Source organism: Marmota flaviventris, chromosome 3, assembly GCF_047511675.1.
Source record: "Marmota flaviventris isolate mMarFla1 chromosome 3, mMarFla1.hap1, whole genome shotgun sequence".
Classification (NCBI taxonomy): Eukaryota; Metazoa; Chordata; class Mammalia; order Rodentia; family Sciuridae; genus Marmota; species Marmota flaviventris.
In genome coordinates, this window is record NC_092500.1 from 8,153,194 (window position 1) to 8,170,874 (window position 17,681).

The following is a 17,681-nucleotide window of genomic DNA, read 5'->3' on the forward strand; positions in this document are numbered from 1 at the left end:
ATTTCTAAAGTTGCTTTTGTCACCCTCATAAATATCATCTCCTTTATCTGAGATACTAATTGGGCTTTGTGTGTGCTGTACTGAATTGTAAAATATTATTTCCACCCAGAGATTGTTGGAAACCATAAATAGGGTCTCCCTGACTTATAGGTCTGGCACATGGTGTCTATAGGTTGCCATGATTATGCTCCTACTGATGATCTTGGTGCCCTCTCCCCTACCAACATCAATACATAGCAGTTTCTCAGAGTCAGAATCAAGTTCAAAATCAGGTATCAGACAAATCTAAAATAAGCTAAGCAGCCATTTTGCTTGTCCATTCTTTCTTTTTTGTTTTTTGCCATTTTTGTTGATAAGCTTATCTTTAGTGGTGATACTGGTGTGTGTTTTTAAATAGCTTTATTGAGATTTAATTCATATACCATATAATTCACCCATTTATGATGTATAATTTGATGGACATTAGTACATTCATAGGTATATGCAACCATCATCAGCTTAAAAACATTTTTTGTCACCTCTCAGAGACCCCTGTACCCATTAGTATCTATCATCCCTTCATCTCCCAATTCTACCTCCCTCTACCCCAGTCCTAAGTAAGCACTAATCTACTTTCTTTCCCTATAGATATCCCTATAATAAGTGGACTTTTGTGACTGGCCTCTTTGAATTAGCATGTTTTAAGATTCATCAAAGTTGTTGGCTATATCAGTACTTCATTCATTTTTACAGCTGAGTAATACTACATTTTATAGTCATTTTATCCATTCATCCTGCTGATTGCCATTTAGATTCTTCCTACCTTTGGCTATCATAAAAATACTTTTGTGAATACTCATGTACAGATTTTTGCATAGACATGTTTTCATCTCTCTTGGGTATATACCTAAGAGTAGAATTGGTGGGTCATATGGTACCCTGGTGTTAATTGTTTGATGAACTTGCCAAAGCAGGTGCCCCATTTTACATTCTCAGCAGCAATGTATAAAGGATCCTATTTCTTTACATCCTCACCAACACTTATTAGCCAACTTCTTGATTATCCTAGTAGGTGTGAAATTAAATCTCATAGTGGTTTTAATTTGCATTTCCTTAATGACTAATGTCAAGGGTTTTTTTGCACATGCTTATTGGCCATTTGTATATCTTCTTTTAGGAATGTCCATTCAGTTCCTTTGTTTACTTTTTAATTGCATTATCTTTTTATTATTGAATTAGAAGAGTTCTTTATATATTCTGGATACAAGTCCCTTACCAGATATAGAATTTTCAAATATTTTCTATCATTTTGCAGGTTATCTTTTCACTTACTTGATACCATCTTTTGAAATACAGAAGTTTTTAAGTTTGATCTAGTTTGGCATTTATATATTTTATTTTATTGTTGATGTTATTGGTTTCGTATATAAGAATTCATCGCCAAATCTGAGGTCATAAAGACTTACTTCTAAGTTTACCTTTAAGAGTACGTCAATTTAGGCTGGGGATGTGGCTAAAGCGGTAGCGCGCTCGCTTGGCATGCGTGCGGCCCGGGTTCGATCCTCAGCACCACATACAAACAAAAGATGTTGTGTCCGCCGAAAACTAAGAAATAAATAAATATTAAAATTCTCTCTCTCTAAAAAAAAAAAAAAATTCTCTCTCTCTCTTTAAAAAAAAAAAGAGTGTGTCAATTCATTACAGCTGCTATAACAAAATATTTTAAACTGAATCACTTTTTTTTCAATTCATGAACACATAATATCTTTACATTTATTTAATGTTTCTTTAATTTCTTTCAACAATGTTTTATAGTGAAAAAAAATTTTTTTTTCCAGTGGTGGGAATTGAACTCAGGGCCTCACACATGCTAGGCAAGTGTTCTGCCACCCAGTTAACACTCCCAGATATTGACTTGTTTTCTTAATTTGATTTTCATGTTGTTCAGTACAAATATATAAAAATATGATTGATTTTTGTATATTGATCTTATATCCTTCAACCTTGTTTAAATCACTTATTCTAATGGTTTTTGGTTTTGGGGTTTGTGGGTATGCTTTTGTTTTGTTTTGTTTTTTGGAATTTTCTCTACATAAGACTGTTTCAATTGAAAAAAGAGGACTTTTTACTTATTCCTTTCCAATCTGGATGAATTTTATTTATTTTTCTTGCCTAATTACTTCAAGTGCTGTGCTGAACAGACATGATGAGAGCAGGCATCTTTGTCTTGGTCCTGACCTTGGGGAAAGCAAGCAGTCTTTTGCCATCAATTGAGCACAATGTTGGCTGTGGCTTTTTCAGGTTCCCCTCATTGTACTGAGCACCTCAGTCATCCTTGAAAATGTATGATAGTACACTAACACAGCTTTCCTAACATCATGACAGTGCTACTTCTTTGTGCACTCAAATGTTTTGACTTATTTCTTTGTTTTGTGTTAACCAAATACTAAACATTTCTGGCCACATTAAACATAATAGAATACAATATAATTTAGTTGTTGATTTAGAACTTGGACATCATTGTGATGTGTTATTCTGTGGGCTGTAATGTGGTAATGTCTTTGGGAGATGATTAGATAGTTTATTCCTTCCAAGAATCACTCCAAACACTGTTTTGCATTTCTGTGTCTGCTTTTTTTAAATACATACTGTACTGTCCCTAGCTATTAACTAACACTTTTTCTGTCCTTCATATGCCTGTCTCTGAGAACATTCTCTTCTAACAGAGAACTTTTTTTATTTTTTTATTTTATTTTTTTTGTAGTTGTACATTGGACAGAATGTTGTTATGTGGAGCTAAGGATCGAACCCAGTGCCTCACACGTGCTAGGCAAGTGCTCTGCCACTGAGCCACAACCCCTGCCCCAAACAGACAACTTCTAATTTGCTGAGGACTAAAATTTTTACAAATCTTTACGAAATTAGAGTAAGTAAACTGAGAAAGAAATTCCTCTGTGATTACAGTGCCTAGTCTTTTCAATAGCTTGTTTGGTTCTTTAAATGCTTTTTATTTCCTAGGTTCTTAGCTCTGTTCTGGAAGAGTCACTGTCAGGTTTAGATTCCACTATATCACTAATAAAATTATTAAGGCTTGTTTTATTCCTTTCCATCTCACCTCTTTTCCTAGTCATTTTTCTTTAAGTGAATTCTCCCTAGTTTTCTTGTTTCCCTGATTCAAGAATGTTCACAGCAGCATTATTCATAATAACCAAAGATTCAGACAATGTAATATTAAAGTTGTCATATTAAGTACAACAGAACACTGTGCAGCAATTAAAATGAACAAAGTCTAACTATATGCAAGAGCAGGGATGAGTCACACACAACGCTGAGGAAAGAAGCCTGATGTAAAACTTGACTTCATCTATGCTTCCATTTGCATAAATTTCAAAAACAGTGTTAAAAGTCCACACGGTGATTACTTGTGGGGAGGATGTAGGCAATAAAACACGTGATACAAGACAGAAGGTTAGAAAGTAAAGAGATTGAAGTAGGTATACCAAGCAAATGCTAAACCAAAGGAAAGCTGCTTGAGGTTAAAGGATAAGAAAAGTCATGAAGCATTGGTAAAAAGGATAAATCATCAGGAAGAGATAAAAACCCTAAACCTAATACCACATAATAATATGGACTCAAATACGTAATACAAAGATGGTCAGATTCACTAAAAACAATTGATAGTTCCAACAATTATGTGAAGATCTTAACATATTTTTCTGAAAACTAGATAGGCTAAAAGAATATTTGATCAATATCTCATAATTATTTACTTCATATTGTAATTTATAAACATATATACATATATATTTGGTCTTCATTCCATTTCCTGGCATAAAACTTAAAACCAATGTACTCTCAGGAATGATGAGTATCTTTTGTATGCTAATAAGATGATTGGTGGCCAGCATCCCCTAGATAGCCTCAACATGGGGATGGTCACCACAGGGACCAAGGCATAGCTGGTGCACACCTGTAATCCCAGAGACTCAGGAGCCTGATGCAGGAGGGTGGCAAATTTAGGCCAGCCTGGGAAAATTTGCAAGACCCTGTATCAAAAGACAAAAAGTAAAAAGGGCTGGAGGGGTAGTTCAGTGGTAGAGCACCCGGGGTTCAATTCCTAGGGAGAAAGAAGGAAGAAAGGATGGATTTGAGATTGTCACTTTACTGAGGTCAGGGTGAGAAGGGCTGAATAGTTCACCAAAGGCCAATGGTGTACTCAATCATGCCTACATAATGAAGCCTCTATAAAAACCCAAAAGGGCTGGGGAGAATCTGGAATATCTGAACACAAAGAGGTGCCTGGAGGTTGGTGCACAAGTTAGAAAACACATTTTCAAGCACTTGGAATAGAACACTTACAACAACTCACCATCATATAGTGAGCTGAAATCTGTCTTCCTAAGGTTTCTATCTTCTGGTTTCACTTCTATCCATCAGAGCACAGAGACCACAATATATTGCAAATCCTTAATACTTCTCAAGTTTTTTACTTCTGCCACAAAGTCCAAGCTTCTCATGCCCTTGTCTAAACCATGGTGAGAGCGTTTTATCCTCTGCTTCTAGTTGCCCCCACACTGGAACAAGAATGATCCTTGTATGTGTAATGGGAGTCTCCCCTGCCTTTATCTCTACAGTTTTCCAATAATAGGATAAAATCCAGGCAATGGTCTGACCCCTGGCTCCCTTTCTAACTTCATCCACCCTGTTTCTCACTGGCACCCTTCACCAGTGGGCTGTGTTCAGACTCAAGCAAGTCCCTGGCTCAGAGCCTCTGCCCTGGCTGTTCCTTCTACTGCTTTCCTTCATTCTCCACTCACTCCGTGTTGCTCACGTGTCATCTCTTCAGAGGCCTCTGCTGGCCACTCTGTCTAAAATACCACACTACAGATTCGTTCACCACTGTATCCCTAATGCCTGGAAAATTTCCTGCCTCCCACAAAATGCTCTAAAGATATATGAGGGAGTGAATAACACTTCAGTGTTTAAAACCCTTGAATGGCTCTCCAGTGCCGGGGGGCAGGACTTCCGCAGCACTGGCACTATTGATATGTTGGGCCGGACAACTCTGTTCGGGGGAGATTGTCCTATGCATTGTCAGCAGTGCCTCTGGCTTCTATCCATGCTAGTCTGTAGTTTTCCCCCTCCTCCAATAATCAAAACTATCTCCATACCTTGCCAAATGTATGCCCTGTAGGGCAAATAACCCACTACTGAGAACCACTGGGCAACGCTAGCCGGTTTCTAACTGAGAGTCACCTGTTTAAAGCAAAACAAATTCCTAGTCTTCTTGGAGGCCTGTAGACTCAGAATCTCTTGGGTTTGGGTCTAAAGCTCTGGTCCCAGTTATAAGGGACATGGCCTAGAGGACAAACACAAAGCCTTTTGTCAACCAGTCCCTCCTGGCCTCTCTTAGCATTGCTCCCTTATGTCACCTGGTCCTCCAGCCACATCATGCTGTTTTGTGTCTCCCCTTCTCTGCAAGTGTTTTTTCTTCTCTGGCACAGAGACTGCTTAATTGCTTACTAATATCCATTTCCTCTTTCTTCATTAGTAATAGAGTGTCTCGTGTTATTGAATCGTGATTTTGTTCCCAGTTAGAAAACACATTTCATAGCTTCCCTTATAGATGGCAGTGGTGTCGTCTCCTCTATTGGGAAAATTATACATGAATACATTCTGGTTGTACAGGCTTCAAACAACGCAAATGTACACTTTTTACCAAGGTCCCCACATAAGTGACCACCATCAACAATTTGGTACATAATCTTCTAAGTCCCTATGAATTTAAAATTTGTTTACTTTCTACCTGGTAATGCCAAAGTTTTTGATTCTTTATTTCCTACATAATGTTCATCTAGCCTTTTTTATTGAGTAATTTTAAGGCACATTTAAAAATTCCTTTCTAAAGAAAGGAAATCCTGAAATTTTAAGTTAAAGATGTATTAGGATTCTTAGGAGAGACAGAACCAATAGGATACTGTAAGAGATTTATTACTGGAGTTGACTATGAAGGCCAAGAGATCTTACAATCTTTGTCCGCAAGCTGGAGAACCAGGAAAGCTAGTGGTATAAGTGGGTCTGAAAGTCCAAGAACCAAGAACACAAATGTCCAAGGCAGTCAAAGATTAATGTCTCAACTCAAGCACAGAGCAAATTCACCTTGCTCCAGCTTTTATTCTGTTCAGACCCTTAACGGGTTGCACGATGCCCACTTTACAATAGGGACATAGAGAGGCCACTTTTGCTGATAGCAATGACTCCTTGCAGGTGCCCATTTGGTAAATGAAAGCAGGATGAAGCCTGGCATTTCTGCCTTCATTTTATATTGTCTCCTTTATTACCTTAAACTTTTGTGACCTGCTCAGCTCTGTGTGTAGGCATGTCAATCATATGTTACGGTTTAGGTATGAGGTGTCTCCCAAAAGCTCATGTGTGAGATGATACAAGAATTTTCACAGGTGAAATGATGGATTATGAGAGCTTTAACTTCATCAGTGGACTAATCATTGATAAGGATTAACTAGATGGCAGCTATAGGCAGGTGGGGTGTAGCTAGAAGAAGTAGGTCACTGGGGGCTTGCCTTTGTCCCTGGTGAGCAGAGCTCTCTCCCTCTGCTTCCTGATTGTCAAGAACTGAGCAGCTTTCCTCTACCACACACTTCTGCCTTGATGTTCTGAATTACGTCAGGGCCAGAGCTGTGGGGTCAGCCAACCATGGACTAAAACTCTGAAACCATGAGCCCAAAAAGCTTTCTCCATTAAGTTGTTCTTGTCAGGTCTTTGGGTCACAAGAACACAAAGCTGACTAAAATATATGGTTGTTCATCTAAATCTGATAATACAATGTTTTTTTAGTCCAAATTTACCCAACCTATCTCATCCCCCTTCATGACAGGAAAGATTTGCAGGGACATTTATGGCATCCTGTTTCAGACCCCTGGGTAGCACCTAGAAGTTTCTAATCATTCTGCTGCACCTTCCAGGAGCAGCAGAGCAGGAAAGGCACATCACGCCACAATCAGACTGTATTCTTTAACAGGAGCATTCATCTTATAGGAACTGAATTGCCCCCTTCCAGGATCACTGATCTGATAGATAAACAACCAGAACAGAAAATGGAGATTGCCCCCTCACGTGATAAAGAAGTCTCCAGAGCCACCTTGAAGAACCTGAACTGAGATAATGATCCCCCAGACTAGTTTAACCCAGACTGTTTATCTATGTACACCTCTCAATATGGATCTCACTCCAGTATTTCCAAATTGATTAAAGTTCCTTACCTTCTTTTCACCATTACCTTTTCTGTTTGACTTTTGGGGTAAGTAGCTAAACCTGGTTTTTGGAAGCCCCAGAGTCAGGCCTCTGGCCTAGTGCTCCAGTAACATACCCATGGGATGATGAGAAACATCTTTTTAACTCAGTCTACCAATGCACAATTTCTCCTCTGGAAACAGCCTAAAAGACACAACCAGCAATAATGTTCTTGGAGTTGTCTGGGAGTCCTTTAATCCAGTCAAACTGACACATAAAATTAAACATCATGAATTCACCTCTTGTCCACTGTGCACCCATATACATCTCCTTAAACCATACTTAATCTCCAAATAAAGACAATAACAAGGTCATAATTCTGTCTAACATGACATCACTATCCTATGTGTAGTGCTATAATAAAGTAGTAGAAACTAGTTCATGTACAGCAAATTTATTTCTTATAGTTCTGGAGGTTGGGAAACCCAAATTAAGGTGTCAGCAGATTCAGTGTCTGGTGAGGACCCATCTGTAGTTTATAGACAGCATCTCTTTGCCATAACTTTAAATGGTAGAAGGGGCAAGGTGTTTCCTTAGACCTCTTCTTTTTTTTTTTTTAATATTTATTTTTTAGGTGTAGATGGACACAACACAATGTCTTTATTTTTATGTGGTGCTGGGGATCGAACCCGGGTCCCGCCTGTGCTAGGCGAGTGCTCTACCACTGAGCCACAATCCCAGCCCCCTCAGACCTCTTCTTATAAAAGGACACTAATTTCATTGAGGAGACTCTGACTTGGGAAATACCCTACTTTCTTCCTGCCCCATTATTGGTAACTGGACTCAGGGCCTCACAGGTGCTAGGCAAGTGCTCTACCATTGAGCTACATCCCAGCAATTTTTATTTTTATTTTTTATTTTAAGACAAGGCTTTGCTCAGCTGCCCACACTGGCCTCAAACTTGAGATCCTCCTGCCTCAGCCTCCTGAGTCACTGGGGTTGCAGTTGTGCACCACTGCACCTGGCTTGCAAGGCACTTCTAACTTTAATCAGGTATCTCCTGAGTTTGAGATTCCATTTTCCTACGTGTGGTGAAAGTCAGTTTTTCTCCTTGGTCCTCTAGTGGCCAGATTAAAGCTAGATTATCTTGACTGCATCATCTTCAGAAAGACTCTCATCTTCAAGATAGAGGAATGGGCTGGCCAAGTAGACAACAGGGCTATAGATTTAGGGGTGAGACATATGTTCCATTCCAAAGCAAATACCAGAGCATTACTGTATTCAAGGCATTATGGAGACATGGAGAGGTATGTAAGGAAATAGGAAGCAATCCTAGCCCTCCAAGAAGCTTGCAATTATTTTAGAAGATAACCAGCAATACAAGATTGTTTACTTTCATGTACTTAAAATTAGTATCTGTAATTTTCTTATATTGATTTTTTTCATATGAAACTCCAGCATATCCTGTGTTTCCCAACATGGAGGCTCTGAGCATGGAGTAAAGACAGTGCTGAGTTGTGAGGTGATAATGCTGGGGGTACAGATCAGCGGTAGCCCACTTGCCTAGCATGAATGAGGCCCTGGTTCAATGCTTAGCCTGCCAGAAAAAAAAAAAAAAAGATAATGCTCTCAGGTTTAAGCCTGTCTCTGTGATGAACTGTGAGCTTATTCGGAAAAGAAATTGCTTCAGTTCCAGAGGATTTCTGCGCACTGTCAGGAGGCATTATTGACAGAACTAGATCAGTTGCCAAGAGAGGCGATGCCTGGCGTTCTTGTTCCCTTCCCCCTGGCTCCAGACAACTGGGTAGAACCAAATGAGGCGGAAAGATGAAAAGAAAGATGTGGATTCTGCTGTGAAGGTCAGAGATGCTCTGTTGGTGCCTTGTGTGAAACCACCCTCTCCCAGCCTTTTGACTCTCAGCACAAAGGAAGGCCAGGCCTCCCAGGCTCAGGTGGAACTGCCCTTAACAGGCCACCTGGCAACACCACAGGGATAATGATATCAACCACTGAATGATTAAACCACTTGGAACACTCTCAGAATTGGCGGGGAGGCAGGGCGGTGGGCAGCCAGTCAGGGCTGTGTTCAGTCCTCGTGTACCCGCTTACTGTGCTGCTTCCAAAGCCAGCCCACCTACCTCATGCCAGGTTCCGGAATGAACCCTTGTTATAGCAACCTGCATTCTTGACCTTTTTTTCTAGTCCACACTCTCCTCTGAGGCGAGTTTTGCCTAGATGACTCCCAATTGCAACATGATTTAAACTTGTATGCCCTCTGTGTCAGTCAGCTTTCTGTCACTGTGACAAAAATACCTGAGAAAGTCAACCAAAGGGAGGACAGGTTTATTCTGGATCATGGTTTCAGAGCTTTCAGTCCATGATCATTTGGTCCTGTTGCGTTGGGCCTTTGGTGAGGCAGAACAGCGTTAGCTCATCTCATGGTGACTAAGAAACAGAGAGAGAGCGAGCTCAAGAGTGAGAGGAAGGAGTTGGGGACAAGATAGCCTTCAAGGGCATGTCCCTGGAGACCTGCTCCCTCCCACTAGGCCCCGCCTCCTAAGTTTCCAGCACCTCCCAACAGTGCCATCAGCTGGGGACACATGAACTTTGAGGGAACATTCCAGATCCAAACTCTAGCACCCTCATGACACTGATTTCCTCATTGGATAAACCTGGAGAACTTAGATAAATGAATTAAGAAATTCTTCCACCCCCAAACAACCATTGTTAATAGTTGGAGTACTTCTCATTTATTTGTCTGCACCCAAGAGTATGTGTAAAAACTATGATTAAAATCTATAGTTTAAATCAGTGTAATGGGCAACTTTACATATCGTTTTTGTCATCAAATTATACCTGGTTCCCCATATTAGGACATGATTTTTGTAAGCATAAATTTTGATGGCTGTTATGGTTTGAATGTAAGGTGTCCCCCAAAAGCTCCTTAATGCAGGAATGTTAGGAGGTGAAATGATTCTATTATGATTCTAACCTAATCAGTCCACCCAAGTTTGAGTGGACTGACTAGGTGGTAGCCATAGGCAGGTAGGGCATGGCTGGAGGAGGAGGGTCACTGGGGTCATGCCCTGGAAGGGCGCATCTACCCTGCAGTCCCTTCCTCCTCCTCTCTCTCTGCTTCCTTCCTGGCTGCCATGAGTGAATAGCTTTACTTCACCATGCCCTTCTGCCATGATGTTCTGCCTCACCCTGGGCCCAGAGCAATGGACTAAACTCTAAAACCTCTTAAGCCAAAATAAATTTTTCCTCCTCCAAGTTCTCATTAGGTATTCTCATTTTGGTCACAGTGATAAAAGCTGACTAAAACAATGGCCCTCCCCATTGTTAAGGTGGCTGAGGGGATGCTGGGGATCACCACAGCTCACAAATTAGGACCTATTGAGGATTAAGTGAGGAGGTCAGGGAAGAAACCAAACATCTTCTGTCCAAACTTTACCTGTCAGGAAGAAGGGTCAAAGTCATCTTAGATTGTCCAGTGGTTATACCATGGACCCACTTCAGACTGCCCGGCTCCAATCTCTGCTCTACCACTTCCTGGCTTTGTGATCTCAGGTGAACCATTTCACCTAAGCTTTCCCATCTGTAAAGTCCAGACTACAATACTTCCTCCCTCATAGGGTTTGGGGGAAGATTTAGTGACTTAAGATACGTGCATAGACTGGTACCTGGCACAGCCTGAGTGCTGTGTAAGCTTGGGCTATTTTCTTAGCTATGGGCACAGGACCTATGGTGAAGTTGGGGGAACTGTTAGATCTTAATTTTGTATGCCTGTACTATAATTTTACAATTTTTATGCTTTTTTTTTTTTTTAGAATTTTTTTTTAATATTTATTTTTTAGTTATCGGCGGGCACAACATCTTTGTTTGTATGTATGTGGTGCTGAGGATCGAACCCGGGCCGCACGCATGCCAGGCGAGCGCGCTACCGCTTGAGCCACATCCCCAGCCCAATTTTTATGCTTTTAGATAGGGTCCTTTATTTTGCCGAGGAACAAATGCGTGCTTTAGTATGGATATTAGAATTTAATTTAATTCTGAAGGGAAAGATAATAAATTCAGGGAAATAAAATTCTCTCATAAACTTTGCATATCATCAACGTTTTTTTCCTCAAAAATGCCAAAAACCAGGCTGGAGTTGTGGCTCAGTGGTAGAGCGCTTGCCTAGCATGTGTGAGGCATTGAGTTCAATCCCCAGCACCACATAAAAATAAACAAAAGTATTGTGTCCATCTACAACTAAAAAAATAAATTAAAAAAAATGCCAAACACCTGCTTCCTTTTAAAAATACTCTGTGAAGCTATTCTAGGGCTCTCTTTGTGATATGATTCTCTATGGCTACTTCCATAATTTTCAGCAATTCATCTGAGTTTTTTCTCCCAAAGACTCAGACAGGCAAGTGAGGTTGTTTTTGTTTTTGTTACTGGGATTGAACCCAGGGGTGCTTTACCACTGAGCTATATCCCAAGTCCTTTTTATTTTTTACTTTGAGACAGAGTTGCCCAGGCTGGTCTTGAACTTGTGATCCTCTTGCCTCAGCCTCCCAAGTCGCTGGGATTATAGGCATGTGCCACTGCATCTGGCTGTTTTTCTGTTCTAAAGAGTGTTTTGCCAGACATGGTGGCACTCACCTGTAAAACCAGCCACTCAGGAGGCTGAGGCTGGAGGATTACACATTTGAGGCCAGACTCAGCAACTTAGCAAGACCCTGTCTCAAAAAAATTCTTTTTTTTTTTTAAGAAAGAGAGAGAGAATTTCAATATTTATTTTTCAGTTTTTGGTGGACACAACATCTTTGTTTGTATGTGGTGCTGAGGATCGAACCCGGGCCGCACGCATGCCAGGCGAGTGTGCCACTGCTTGAGCCACATCCCCAGCCCTCAAAAAATTCTTAAAAAGGGGACTGAGATATAGCTCAGTGGTAAATCACTCCTGGGTTCAATTCCCAGTATACAAACACAAAAAAAGTGGGTATTTTATATAACAACCTTAGAGGATTAGGTTAAATCCAATAATATGGGGCTAGGAGTATAGCTCAGTGGTAGAAGCTACATGCGTGAGGTTCATGGTTTGATCCCCACCATTGAAAAAATCAATAAATATACAAGAAAATGTGGAAATTAAGAGATATGGTATGACTGTGTTATTATTAGATAGTGTAACATAAGCATGTAGCTCTGATTCCCTGGGAAAGGGGTGTTGCTTTCTTATCCTTTAACACCTCTCCTCTGTGAAAGGAGGCTGTCTGGAAGAGGGCCATGTCTATAGTTGGTGGTGCATCACCTCCAACAGATAATTGCAGGGGAGGCTCTGCTTTCCCCAGGCTTCATAACAGACCAGCTTGTCTATTTCCATCTGCAGGAAATGGAGCCCGGATTTTTATTGTGTCCTATTCTGTCATGTTCACAATATCAAGTGTCACTTTATTAATTACAAGTTCCAGAGGAAAACATCTCTATAGTGGCACAGATCTCCATCTCCTGATAGATATGGCCTTTTTAACGACAATATTGGGTGGTGAGCTGAGCTCCCTAAGAGACGGGCTTGTAGCTATAGAAACCGCAAGCTGGTCCAGGCCAGAGGCGTGGACAAGGCAGGGGTTGTGCTGACTTCTTTGATTTCTCTCTTCTTCATTGTGGTCTGCAATGCCCCGGGGACATAGGTGGGATAACTGAGAGCCGGCGCTGCCCCCCACTGTCTAAGCTAAGAAGGTATTGCATGGAGAATTACAGTCTTAACACCCTTGCACCAAGATGATCTCTGCACGGAGCACAGCACCTGCCTATGTGGGAACTGGGAGGCCACTATTCAATTGTTCAAAAACCATTATCTGAATGAAAGGCTGTTAGCAGAGTGTGAGCGCATTTATAACAGCAACATTTGCCAAAACGTTTCCAGGTTCTGTTCCTTACAGGTATTTCTTTTGCATCCACAGTAAAACAGACACTTGATTTTTTTTTTTTTTTAAATGTATTTCTTTGTGGCATTAGAGTGATGGTGTCTCCCTCTCTCTTGCTCAGTCCTTCTTGTGAACTGCAGGTATTTGTCAAAAAGCTGGCAGGGACTGGGGCAAACCCACACCATGATGAAATGTGACCTTGAACCCAGCTTCATTTATTAAGTTCTTCCTATGTGTCAGGCATGTGCCAAGTTCTGGGAATACAGACATCAATGGGACATTGTCTTAGCTCAGGCTGCTGATGACAAAGTCTCATAAACAGGATGGTTTGTCAGCAACCGACTTTTATTTCTCACAGTGCTGGAGTCTGGAAGCCTGAGATCAGGTACGGGCATGGTCAGGTTCTTGTGAGTTCCTCTTCCAGGTAGCAGATGGCCACCTTGTGTTGTATCCTCAAATGTCAAAAAGAAAGTGAGCCATTTCTCTGGTCTTCTTCTCCCCTCCCCCCCCCCAGGGATGGGATCAGACCCCAGGGCCTTGCTTGGCCCCCTCATATAAGGACATCTGTCCTATTCTTGAGGACTCGGCCTTCAGGTGCTAATTATCTCCCAGAGACCCCACCCCCAATACATTCGCCTTGGGGATTAGGATTTCAACGTCCGAATTCAGGAAACAACATTTCACAGTGGCAGACATGATCTCTGCCATTGCCGTCCTTTACTTACGACGGGGGTGGGGGGTGTGTGGGGGTGTCCACGTACATGGAGCACATGACCATGTGCGCTTTTGCCAAGGGTGTGAGAACACGGAGCCCCTGTGCCAGCCTCTGAAGCGCGTGCTCCGTGCCTTCTTTGGCACCTGCTGTTCCCCTGTGGGGACGCTCTCCCATATCTTTTCCACTTGGGTGACTCCTCATCTGACCTTCCAAATACAGCTCAGAGGTCACCTTCTCTGGAAAGTCTTTCAGCTATTCCGTCCACCCCAAAATTTGTTTCCTCAAAACTGCATTAAATGATTGGTGTGTGCCAGGTCCAAAAGTGTAACCCCAGCGTTCGGGGACTGAGGCAGAGGGATGTTGACTTGGAGTGAGACCACCCTGGGAAACTTGCCAGGACTCTGTAAAATTGTTAAAGGGCTGAGACCTCGCTTGGCATAGAGAGCTCCCCTAGCATGCCCAAGGCTCTGGGTTCTGTCCCCAGGTCCCCAGGATTGTTGGTCTGTTATCTGTTTGGTGTAATAATTTTTGACTGCAAAGTTAACACACTGAGTTTAGCCATGGAGGACTGACTTACCTGATTCAACAAGAATCTTATGTTTTAGCGCCCCCCCTTCCGTTTTATATATTTTCCATTTTCCTCAGGGTGGGGCACACAAAGGGGAGAGCAGGAGAGGAGACCTCGCCTTTCACGTGTCCCTGATGTAGGCTCTTCTGTTTTGTGGCAGCAGCGTGCAGGTGCCTTCTCCTGGCTGGACTGAGATCCTGAAGGGTGGGCGCGAGGTCTTCTGTATCAGGGTCCTGGTGCACAGGATAGAAGAGGATCCACCTGAGGGTTGCCCTGGGGTAGTGATTAATTCTATGTCAACTTGGTTAGGCTAGTGTGCCCAGTTGTTTGGTCATATGCCACTCTGGATGTTTCTGTAAAGGTATTTTTAGGTGTTATTAATATTTCAAGGACCCAGTGGTAGGGCAATCGCTCGTGCAAAGCCCTAGGTTTGATCACCAACACTACAAAACAAAACAAAACCACATTTCAAATTGAAAGAAGGATCAAGGCTTGCCGTCAAAGGAACAGCTCTGCATATTTATAGAGCCGGGGGTGGTCTGACAGTTGGCAGGAGGTGCTTTTTGATTGGTGGGTAAGGATCAGGTGAGCCAGCAGTGCTAGTCTGATTGGTGGGTAAGGATCAGGTGAGCCAGCAGTGCTAGTCTGATTGGTGGGTAAGGATCATGTGAGCCAGCAGGGCTCACCATTGGACGGCAGGATCATGTGAGCCAGCAGGGCTCACCATTGTAAGGCTCTTCTTGGGGGATGGGGAAGTTAGTCTTTGGAGCCCGGTTGACTCCCAACATTCCCCCCTCTTTGTTATTAAGTGAGAGTGGGCTCGGACTCATTCTGGCTGCTTCCTGCTGAAATGGGGTGGTGTGGGAGAAAGAGAGGAGGGAAGTAAGGAGCCCCCACAGGAGGGCAGAGAAAACTGGTATCAATGAAGGTTCCTTGCCACCACAGATCCATGATTAGGTCAGTCCATTCAGCATAGGTGTCGACTGGAGGTATCATCAGTAACCAGGAGTTGGTAATTCCTGAGGAGAAGCTGGTTAAAAGCTTGATTAGAAATATTACCCACAGGGGCTGGGGATGTGGCTCAAGTGGTAGCACGCTCGCCTGGCATGCGTGCGGCCCGGGTTCAATCCTCAGCACCACATACAAACAAAGATGTTGTGTCCACCAAAAACTAAAAAATAGATATTTCTCTCTCCTCTCTCTTAAAAAAAAAAAAAAAGACCTCCTGTGCAGAACACACCCATGGTCTAAAAAAAAAAAGAAAAGAAAAGAAATATTACCCACCTGAGTCTGAATGAACTTTATGATAGGGGGAAGGAACAGGCACAGGGAGTTTTTATAGCCCATATCTAATGGGGTCTCTGGGTCTGCAAGCTGCCTTGTTGGCACAAGCGGGGGTTAAGTGTTCAGCCTTGAGCAGGGGCTTGGGCATTTGGGCTTGAAGCAAACAGGTGATAAAGAACCAGGTCATCCTGCAGCTAACTTTGGCATGCCCTGCAGGCCCTGCAGACCAGCCTATCCTGCACCTTTCTTGAAGGTGGCCAAGGGAGGACGGTGGCCCATTGTTACCATATTTCCCTTTGAGAGCAGTCAGATCTCTCCTCAACTTTATTTTTTATTTATTTATTTATTTTATTTTTTGCTTTTTGTAAGATTTATATTCTAGAATTTTTACACTGTTTCATCTTTTTTTTTGGTTCCAGAGGTTGAAGCAAAGTGTGCCTAACCATTGGGCCACATGCCTAGCCTTTTATTTTTCATTTTGAGACAGGGTCTCACTAGGTAGCTTACAACCTAAGTTGCTGAGGCTGACTTTGAACCTGTGATCCTCCTGCCTCATTATAACATGTGCCACCATGCCTAGCACATCGCTTCATTTCTGATCACAAGAATCTTGAAGTAAACAGAGTATAATCACTTAAGTCACTTTATGGATGAACTTAAATCAAAATGGGGATACTAATAGGATTTCTGTGGAAACTTAAATAAATGAGTTTATGGTAATTTTTAAATTTTAAAACAGGTAATTCACCTTGGCCCTTGTAGTTACCCAAAGCACCCTTACCAGGTTAGAGAAGGAAAGGCCAACTTCCCACAGAGGCACAAACTCCCAGACAAGACCCAGCAGCCACCTGAGGCTGGAAGGTCTCCAGAGAGGGGAATGTAAAATGATGATGAGACTAGCCAAAGGTATAGGTAGATCAGTAAATATAAAGAGACAAAGAAGGAAAAGAAGCAGTATTAAACAAAGTCAAGGAGCAAAGAACACTAAGCCTCAAGATTTCAAGAGACTGATTTGACAGGTCTAGAGGGCAAGACATAAGCACTAGACAGTGGGACTACACTGAGGGGTTACTGTGCCACAGAACAGCAGACCTTCCAATGAAACTCAAGCAAGTATGCTGGGAAGGCTGCACTTCTGGAGGCCCAGAAATAGTGACAAGAGCAGAAGAGCCTTTATTGTGCTGGATGGTGCTTACCAGGCAAGTGAGCCCTTACTGTGCCTAGCTGAAAGAAAGGGAGAGGGAGGCAAGCCATGTGTCATAGTTTTAAGAATTTTCCAGTGGTTCATGTTAATTGGAATTTAAATCAAAGTACTGCCCATGGGCAAAAGCACAGCCCAGGGCATGAGCAGGAATACCAGCATCCTTTCCCTTCAATTCAGTCTCTGAACCCTCCAGCCCCAACCTCTCCACCTCCACCACTAGTCCCAAGGTGAAATGGTGGAGACAGGATGTGCTACTCTCTCAATTGTCTGTTCATTCTCAGAGTTGGAGGGCAAGTAGTATTTGAAGTTCTGCCTGTTTAGTTCCACACCAAAAAATAAGCAGAGGAAGGAGGTGGACAGAAAAGATGCTGGCAGCCTGAATCTTGCTAGGTCTCTGGATTTGTAGGCCACTCCTCGACTTTTCAGCTCCCACACAATTCCTTGGGGCAGACGACCAGTGACAGACACTGCATATACACCTGGCTTGAAGTTACTGACTCACTGCCACTTGGAGACCCAGCTGTCCTCTGGACTCATCATTGCAATGATTCCATCAAAGGAAGAGCTGGTGCAGTCATATATCATCTCTCGATTACCCTTCATTTGTAGGTATGCATCACAATTATCACAACCGTCATATTCAAACTGGTCTATTGTCTTGACCAGCGAACACAGCAGACAAGCACGCAGATGCCGTAGGTCCTTGGGCACAGTCTCCAAAGCCATCCTCTAGGATACGAAGAACAGCAGAGTACACGGCCACAG

At 42.4% G+C, this 17,681-nt stretch overlaps 1 pseudogene; it reads right to left on the reverse strand.

Annotated features, from left to right (window-relative positions):
• Window positions 1-17,132: 17,132 nt before the first annotated feature.
• On the reverse strand, window positions 17,133-17,681 carry LOC114088427 (transcription elongation factor SPT4-A-like; annotated as a pseudogene).